The sequence below is a fragment of the Curcuma longa genome, chromosome 12 (genome assembly GCF_044706935.1).
Source record: "Curcuma longa cultivar G26 ecotype Majalengka, Jawa Barat chromosome 12, ITB_CL_G26_1.1, whole genome shotgun sequence".
NCBI classification, from domain to species: Eukaryota; Viridiplantae; Streptophyta; class Magnoliopsida; order Zingiberales; family Zingiberaceae; genus Curcuma; species Curcuma longa.
In genome coordinates this window covers 10,531,257-10,541,490 of record NC_133872.1, presented here as the reverse complement: position 1 = coordinate 10,541,490, position 10,234 = coordinate 10,531,257, and the positions used below count along the sequence as shown (strand labels likewise).

General features: G+C 39.0%; 1 long non-coding RNA gene across 1 annotated transcript; it reads left to right on the top strand.

The window, feature by feature from the left end:
• The first annotated feature begins 2,573 nt into the window (after positions 1-2,573).
• LOC141842694 (uncharacterized) lies at positions 2,574-6,293 on the top strand. Its single transcript, XR_012602964.1, has 5 exons — positions 2,574-2,710; positions 2,792-2,916; positions 3,000-3,092; positions 3,250-3,301; positions 5,862-6,293. It is a non-coding gene; the product is annotated as an uncharacterized LOC141842694 (long non-coding RNA).
• The last annotated feature ends 3,941 nt before the right edge of the window (positions 6,294-10,234 follow it).

Sequence of the window (10,234 nt, the reverse complement as noted above, 5' to 3'; positions counted from 1 at the left end):
AGAAGAAGAGAGAGGAAGAGGAGAAGGTGGTGCCTCAACCATAGGTTCTCCCTTCCCTTGTTGCCATCGGTTTGGAAAAGAGGAAAAGAAGAGTGGGTGGTCATTCTCTTGGTAGATCGTCGCCCACACAACATCCAAGAAGAGGAGAGGAATACAACAGAAGATCAAGAGGTCTTCGGGTAATGAACCATCTTCTATACAATCTATAAAGGAAAGGTACAACTAATTTATTAATTCCGCTGCATAGTTAGTTTTTCTTTGTATGGATCCTGAATACCAATACAAGAGTTCCAACGAACTTCGATCATATGCTTCGATCAAGCACATGGTTGATCAAACATGTGGGTGTGCTTGGAAAGGTTCCGTCCCTGTAAAATTTTTATCTAGCAGAAATTGAACAGGATGGAATTCCAAGCACTTTCAAGTGGTATCAGAGCATAGGTTCTGACTCTGTGTGATTGGTTTCAGTTAATTTATGCACTTTTCATATATAAATTTAGGCTGGATAATAGTAGGATGTGCAAAAAGATTAACTCTGTGGTTGCAGGCTTCCTAGTTCCAACTGTTATGGCCTAATGTGTGTTATGTATGTTTTGTATTGTGCATGATTGTTCTGTGTAATTTTAATTTACTGTTCAATCTAGATTACATGTAAACTCCTTCGTGAAGTATAGGATCGATGGATATAAATTATTTTTATTATTGTTGCGGCTTGTATCCTTGCTATGCGTGGTGCTATTTTGATGACCGGAGGCGCGGCTGAGAAGGAAGCAAGATAGACGCAACTACATCATCCATTGGCGGCATATTGAAGAACGACGGATAATTGATAAGGCCATAATAGTTGGAAATTTAATTTTTCATATTTATTGCCTTTATGCTATTTTATATGTTGTTTTATGTGTGTGCATGTGTTAAAATTCCTCATATTAAATAACTAAGTGGGAGAGGGATTATTTAAATAAATCTCATGGTCTCCATTACTGGTTTGTAAGTGATGCATTCAAACTTGCGCGTTGGCTCTGAGTGCCTTCCTCCATATCGGATGAGTTTGTTTGCGGATCACTAGATCAAACTTCCTTTATGAATGATTATAGAAAATTATTTAGGAGCGTGTGATCTTCTCCATCTGAAGGGGCACAATCCTAAATAATGGACTTAGTATCAAGTAATGGTATACACTTAGGTGCATTTAATAGTATCCTCCCCATCGGAGTCACTGCTATTATCTGTGTGACCAAAGATAAACCAACTATTAATTTTATTTGTCATAAAGTTAGGTTGACAAGATAGTAAAATTAATGGGTAAAATCTTCTCTTACAAATGTTTGAATTCATATACGTCCACACTATCGTGGTATACGAAATTCTCGGTATTTGAGGTGTTGGTGAATTTAAAATTATATTATTTGAGGAATCAATATTATTTTAAATTCTAAAGTTTTAATCAAAAATATTAATTTGTGATTCTCATGATTTTCATTATGGCTTTCAACCCACTTGCTATTATTTTAAAAAAAATAAACTTACTGGTCCTAATTATATTGATTGAAAACAGAACTTGGACATTGTCTTAACTGTTGAGGAGTACAAATTCATACTTTTTGAGGTCTGTCCTAGTGTGCCTAATAGAGATTCTAGTGAAAAGGAGATAGAAAGACATAGGAAATGGGTTAAGGCAGATGAGATAGCGCGGTGTTACATTTTGGCTTCTATGTCAAATGTGCTACAACATCAGTATCAGGTCATGCCTACTGCCTATGACATGATGCTCAATCTCAAAGAACTCTTCAGACACCAAAATCGGACTGCCAGGCAGGAGGCCTTGAGAAAGCAGTTTGGACATTGGAAGGTAGACTGTCCTCATAGAAAAGAGAACAATAAAGGTATATCTTATTCATTAGTTGTTGAAACATGTTTAGTAGTGTTATCTACTGTACCTGGTGTGTAGATACGGGATCCACTGATCGACAATAAACCTGATAAGTATGCAAAACACAGAACTCTACGAGCGGAAACATAAACCCAATAATATCCACATCAATGGATACAAGTCTAAAAGTACCACACATGAAATCCAATAGTATCAACGATACGAAGTCGAAAATCTGAAACTGCGGAAAAGTAAACCAATTATACATATACACCACATCACATCAATACAAACACATTGTAAAAATACCAAAAGTTTTAGGGTTAAACTAATTAAATAAAGTCAAATTTAATTAATTTACAAAGCCTAATTAACCTTAAATTTAGCCCATTTAGTTAAAGGGTTAATGGATTATTTGAGTTAATGGATTTATGGGTTAAAAAGGCTAATTAAGAGGCTTAATCAAACCAACCCTAAAGCCATGTAACCAGCCCAAAATAGCAAGCCCAATTAGCTTAATTTAATCTAATTAACCCTTTAGGGTTATAGGTTAAAGGATATTGGATTTTAACCCGTTAATGCAACAGGAGCCCAAAATCCTATAAGAAGGCTACAGTAGTAGCGATCCCCTTCTTCACCCGATACTCTGTTTCCTCGCGCGAACCTCTGTTTGTTCCCTTCTTCACCCCGATCGCAAGAACCGGAGGCGGAAGCTGTCGGAGCCGGCAAAGAGGAAGCGGCTAGAGGCTGGATCTTCACCCTTAGGCTCGATTCATTGCCGGAGGCAGTGCGTTTCGGGCGGCGACGCGGTGAAGGGGATCTGTTCGGTGGTGATAGGTAAGGGGTTTCGTGTTGGATATTGTGTCTTAGGGTTTTTCTTTAGATCTCTCCGGATTCCAAACTTTGATCTCTTCACAGCTTGATATGGAATCGAGCTTGTTGGAAATTTCTTGATTGTGGCCGAGAGAAGAACTCGATTTCCAACCGGCAGCTTGCTCAAGTCGAGCCAGGGCAAGGGTTGTTAGGGCTCGGCTTCTTTTAAGGTAAGGGCGTGAATTCTGATTCTATGGAATTGAAATTTTGCTTTTCTGAGTGGAATTTCATTTGAGGATCTGTTTGTGAGCAGATCAACTTGGAATCGGAGTAAGTTTTGATCGAAACTCAGCAAGGGTTTAGGAACCAAGTGGATCTAGGGCAAAGATCTTGAATCACATCAGAGGTGAGCTCCTCCTTTATGAACTGATTAAAACTGTAAGTGGTTTGAGATCAGGAAGTTGGGTACTGTGTGATTGAAAGTGATCGATTTATTGAATTGATCTGACTTTCGGATTTAGGGGTTTTCTAATGGAGTTCGTTGCTATGTTGTTTGTGAGCAGATTAGGGTTACGACTGCCATGAACAAAGCTGTGCTAGGGCTTTGGATCTGAGGTGAGTTCACTGGTTGTGTTCAATCAGATTAGATGTTAAATTGTTGCATGAATAGGATCTATTTGGTTAGGTTTTGATTTATGATTAGGGCCAATGTTAAGAACCTTGATAAAACAATACCTTAATTGATTTGGTTATTTGAGGATGGGTTGATTAAGGTTGATTGATTAGTTTAGGTTTAATTAAATCTTAAATCAATTGGGTTAATGAGTTAATACAACTAATTAGTTAATTGGTTAAATACAATTAATCAATTAATTAGTTGCCTTGTGTTAATGGAAACCTACTTGGTGCCTAGCATGGATTCGAATGATAATCCTACTAGGTTAGAATGGGTTTATGAACCTAATATGAATTATCCTAGATTTGATTGAATACGAAATTAGTTGTATTAAATTATTAATACAACTAATTGATGGTTTGATTAAATCCTGATAATCATTACCCAACGGTTAGATTGGTCTAACCCTAAATGGAATTAATCTAACTCTAAAATTGATTAGAGTTTCTTGGTTATATCATTGCATTTAGGATGATTTTATTCTTCTTGCAGGACCCTGAGCGATTATAGGACTTTTGTATTATACGAGGATATATTTTTGGGGGTTCTAGGATTTGACTTGCGATTTATCAGGTGGTTAATTTTACTGTATTTGGTCAATACAGTTCTTTTCCATTTCCAGTGCATGATTCTTTGACAGTTCTTGTAGTTTGATACCTTGATATTATTTGTCTGTTATTTGTATACTGCTTATATATTCGTGCTCATATCATGCTTGACCTTAAGTGTGTTGATCTTGGATTATTATTCTTGACTGTTGTTTCTATCATTGATATAACATCTATGATCCTTATTGATATGATTCTTTCCTTATGATACCTGAGATCATTATGACTTATATCTACGCTTATTGATTAGTATGGTAGGTGTTGATTGCTATGATTTGAGCATCTCATCATGATGCATGATGAACGATTGTAAATCCCTTGTGGGTCTATCGTGATGGTAGTTGGCCTTTAGTGGCATTATTATATAGGTGGTTATTATATCCTATTTCCATCTTGGTGATGGCGACTGTATGGCAGTGTACGCAGTCGATGGCTGTATGGCAATGTACGCAGCCGAGTCGATGATCTGCCTCGACACCGGGTAGGGGTGATACTCGGAGAGTACATGGTTGGTACGTCGGGGATGAGTATTAGAGGACAAATATCGGTCATAGTATACGTAGCTTATCATAGCTACTGGACTACTTGATTGTAGGGTGCGGAGCACTAATCCCCCAATTTGGATCACCAGACTACTTTGTTGTAAGGTGCGGAGTACTGATCCCCCGATGCCGGACATTCCCAGACTCAGATGCTTGCACGAGTTCTGTAGTGAGTGTGGTAGTTGCATCATGCATATGCGCATCATGTGCATGATATATATGTATTATGTAGGTTCTAAAAGATGTCTGTATCTCCACAATGGCATGATATTGTCCACTTTGGGCCTAAGCCCTCATGGGTTTTGTTCTTGGGCTCTCCCCAAAAGGCCTCATTCCAATGGAGATATCTTCTATCCTTTTAAACCCATGATCTTTTCCATGTGTTTTAGATGTGGGACTATGTTTGCACCTTTGCAACCCAACAATCCCCCCCTCAAACAAAGGACCACAGGCCCCCCTTCAAACGAAAATCTTCCGTTTGATGTCTGAATCCTTGACCCACCAGGACTTCCTGCCCCTCGGTCCACCCTGACCTACTAGGACTTCCTGCCCAGCCGCAACCAGGACTTCCTGCCCAGCCGTAACCAGGACTTTCTGCCCCTCGGTCCACACGACCTACTAGGACTTCCTGCCCAGCCGCAACCAGGACTTCATGCCCCTCGGTCTACCTGACCTACTAGGACTTCCTGCCTAGTCGCAACCAGGACTTCATGCCCCTCGGTCTACCCGACCTACTAGGACTTCCTGCCCGGTGTCTGGTCCTCTTGATTCAAACACGGGAGCTCCTACTTCCTTTGTTTTTAAGGTTCACCCACATGGTTAGATCCGGATCATGGCTCATCCGGCGGTTAGTCCGGTGAAGAGCGGCCTCGCTCTGATACAAATTGTAGGTTCTAAAAGATGTCTGTATCTCCACAATGGCATGATATTGTCCACTTTGGGCCTAAGCCCTCATGGTTTTGTTCTTGGGCTCTCCCCAAAAGGCCTCATTCCAATGGAGATATCTTCTATCCTTTTAAACCCATGATCTTTTTCATGTGTTTTAGATGTGGGACTATGTTTGCACCTTTGCAACCCAACATATTGGACCGCACTGATACTGCATTTTGATTGTCTACCTGCTTGATTCTTGATTGTTGCACTATGTTTGACATGTCATTCATATGGTGCATTACATGAGATCCATGTTAGTTGTTTATTATCTGCAGAGACTTTATTGATACCTTGTTGACCTTTGGTATGTATCTATCCTTTTGCTATTTATTTTATTCATGCACTGTCTTTCTATATTACCCATTGAGTATTTGTACTCACATCTTTTAGACCCTGAGATTTTTCTATCTTTCCAGATATCAGGTAGGAGCTTACAGAGGATGCCAGAGATCTGCCAGCGATGCCATCTCACGACGAGGATTTTGTGTGTGTGTGTTGGATGTGTATGTAGCATGTGGTGGTATACTTGTATCGTTGGTTTACTTTCTACCGTATCGGATTTTCTGATTTCGTATCGGTATTTTGAGACTTAGCATGTTTCCTATTTTTGATTTCATACTTCTACTTGTTACGTTTCCGCTTACGAAACTTTGGATTTTTCGTTACTTTACGAATGTATTCCTTAATTGTTGTGTAGAATTATAATTCCATTCTTATGCATTGTGTAGGATGTGTATGTGGCCATGTGGGTCACTTTTACTTTCATTACTTGTCTAAATCCATATTTTGTAGTATGGATAGGCCGTGTGGGCCTTATTATATGTCTGTATTCAGGGAATTATCAGTGATACTGGGGAGGTGCTGCCGAAATTTTTCGGACGGTTATCTACCGAGTCATGACAAGAGAGAATGAAGAAAGAAGAGAATTTCGGCAACAACAAGTTTATAAAGAATTAGTGGAGTGGAAGTTACCATTCACTCTTGAAACTCCTCTCTTAATTCCTCTTTAAGTCAATTAAATCATGAATTAATGACAAGAGAATGCCTCTTCACTTGTCCTTATACCCATTCTTGTACCTTTAGACTTAAGTAACATGTCCCCTATGTTTTTCACAAGAAAAACTTGTCATCTCATTTGGTTATCCCATGCTTCTATTAGGCTTGCCATTCCTTGAGGTCCAAGGATCAATCCTTGATTCCTCCATTATTTTTTTCCTTTTTATTTTTGCAAAGCCCACATGGAATAAGCCCATTTAATTTATCCATTCTTTAAGCCCATTTTCATTCCTGTTTATCATTAGCTAAGCTCATATAAAGGTTAGACCCATTATGAAAAACATTACCCATAGACTCTCTAGGACATACCTTACCTTTTTGGTCTATTTAGGGTTCTATCCTTACAGCATAAGGTCTATTTAGCATTTCTACTAAATTTCCCTCATGACTAGGCCTTCCTTAAGCCCATTTTCATTTTCTTTTGGCCCATATAAAAATTAGGCCCTTTATGAAAAACATTAACCCATAGACCCTGTAGGACATACCCTACATTTGGTCTTTCCTTAGGGTCCTATCCCTCAATTTAAGGTCTATTTAGCATTTCTACCAACACTATGGCTAGCTATCCTCCTTATAGTCATGTTCAATATTTATAAAATATTGAAAGACCTTTATGGGGTGTTACAATAGTGATCCGTCTATCCCCATCATTTTGGTAAGGCCATTTCTCGCTACTTCTGGGGCAAAAATTGATGTGAAAAATCGTAAGTTATCTCTAGAAGTGGGTGAGAAGAAAATCGACTTCAACCTCTCCTTGGACTCAAATGCATACTTGCCGAAAAAGACACACTGTTGCCGGTTGGAAGATATCCAACCGAAGAAGAAGAAGATTGAGTACCACCCAACAACCATGCCAGAAAGGATGCCCGCTCCAGCCGGACAAATAAGGAGGCTATGTTCAAAAATTAAAATATAAAGCGAAAGGGCAACCAATGATCCCTGTACAATATGGAATAAAGGGGTCGAGCTAATGACCTTAAACAAGCGCTTCTTGGGAGGCAACCCAAGGGTTTTGATTTTCATTTCTTTTATTTTCATATGCATATAATTTCTTTTGATTTGTTTTGTGAGTTGCTAATAAGTTTTCCTATTTTTGCAGAAATTTTGAAGTTCGGAAAGCAATAAGAGTTGGGTCGTGTCTAGAAGGCACGGCCGTGCCTCACATTTGGCACCAACAGTTTTTCGGTCCTGTCTATTGAACACGGCCATGTCTCAATAAGAAGACAGACTGAACATGGCCGTGTCTATCAGACACGGCCGTGTGATCTAAACAGAGAAACAACCACTGGTGACCGTGTCTCATAGGCACGGGCGTGCTTGGCAACAGAAGCGCGCCTACTCCAGGTCGTGTATCATAAGCACGACCGTGTGGATTAACAGAGCTGCGAGTGTTCGGGGCCGTGTCTGAGAAACACGGGCATGCCTCCTAACAGAGCACCGACTGCTTTAGACCGTGCCTTAGAGGCACGGGCGTGTCTCCAGACCAAACAGCGACAGTCCAAGGCCGTGTCTATTAGACACGACCGTGCCTAGTGTCTGCCCTAGAACACGGTCGTGCGCCTCCGAAAAAACTGCCCTCTTCTCTCTTTTCATCCCTAACCTCTTCCAATCCCCTTTCCAACCCTCTTACTTTGATCCTAACGCTTTTCCTCTTTTAGATATGACCTCTTTCCATTCAGATCTAACACAAAAATCCCAGATTTGCTCAGATCTACAAATAAACCTTCGATTTAACAAAATGTTGATTCCGTAGATATGGAAAGTAGCAGAGGTGAATCGGAGAGGAAACAAGGAGCCCGAGCAAGGGAGAGCTTCTGATGGGAAAGTCGGTAGATTCTTGCAGAACAAAAAATTTCTCAGAAACAATCTCAAGTTGCCCTCATAGTCGATCAAACGAAGTTTGATCGACTCGTTTAGATCATTGGGCTCTTGTGTTTGGTTTACAGGATCCAATATGAAAAGCAATAATTTAACTTATGCGGAAACATTAAATTATACCTTTCTTCGGACGATTGTGAAGGATGAAGTTTGTACCCGAAGACCTCTTGATCTTCTGCTGTATCCCTCTCCTCTTCTCGAACGTTGTGTGGGCAACGATCTTTCGACAATTTCTCCACCAGAATTCTCCTCTCTGATGGCTAGCAAGCCTTCTCCTTCTCTTTGTGAGAAGGGAAGAAGAAGAGGCTGCCGAGGTTGGCTGCCAGAGAGAGTCGGGCCACCAAGGCTTATTTTCGTGTGTCTCTAAAGCCGTTGCAAGCCTCCTTCTTTTATAGCCTAGCCATCTCTTAAACATGGTATGATTTGTATCATAAATATGGTATGATTTAAATCATAAACTTGGTATAATTATAATCAAATCAAATCTTCTTATCCAGATTTGATTAGAAAAATCATAACCAATTTTGTCTGCGGAAGAGATAAAATTATGATTCTAATCAAATCAAATCTCATCCAGATTTGATTCTAATCAAATCAAATCTAATTATCCAGATTTGATTCTAATCAAATCTCATTCAGATTTGATTCTAATCAAATCAAATCTCATCCAGATTTGATTCTTATCAAATCAAATCTCATCTAGATTTGATTAGAAAAATCATAATTAATTTTTTCTGCGGAAGAAAATTAATAATTTCGTAACGAAAATTTTAATCAGAATTTCTTAACAAAATTTTTCTCCAGAAAAATAATTTCAGAAATTCTTAAAATTTCCTATCCGAAATTTCATATAATTTTCTTAAGTGGATACGAAGTTTTATCCAGAGGCTACAGCAGGGACCTAGAGGAGAAATTGGTTTTGGCCTCCTGATGGACTTGGGCTTCCCATGTTCTCCCTGAACACCCAACTTCAAGTCCATCAATAATAACTCATTCCACTAGAGAGTTATTATTGCACTACCGCACCAATCCCATATTATAGTATGAGCTCCTTCTTACTATAAGTACATTAGTATCTCCTGTGTTTAAGATATCGTATGTCCTTCAATTAAATGAGTTACTTACAACTCGAATTTAATCAACTTCTTTTCCAAGAGTAGTACCACTCAACCTTATTATCATGCGGACAAGGTCCACCTGCAGGGTTTACATGATAATCCTTATGAGCTCCTCAAGGGGACATCATCAGCCTAGATTATAGGACACAGTTTCCTTCTATAATCAACAACACACCATGTACATAATACTACTTCCCAACTCATCGGGCCTTTTGATCTATCGATCTAAATCTCACCCTTTGATGAATTAAAGAAGTACATACTAAGCACATGTGTTTGTTATTATATCGGGATTAAGAGTATGTACATCTATAGTAACAGAGGTTTAGTTTGATTATATAGTCAGTATAAATCGAACAATCCTCAGATGGTCCTGTTCAATACACACTTAGTGTACTAGTGTAATTCTATAGTCAAGACAGACTAAGACCAAATTACACTACAACCACTCCATGGTTTGTCCAATCCATCTTGGTTGTGAACACTGTTTATAATCTATAAGGAACTGATAACATGGTCTTCTGTGTGTGACTCCGCACACCATGTTTATCTACAGTATAGATTAAATGGACACTTGCATAAAAACTAAATGCAAATATTGACCAAATGTGATTCTTATTTCAGAATGTTTATTTACATAGCTAGGATTCTGGTATACATCCCAATAATCTCCCACTTATACTCAAGAGCTAGAGTCGGTACTGCAATTAAAGTTATACCATTCTCCTGCACTTTAG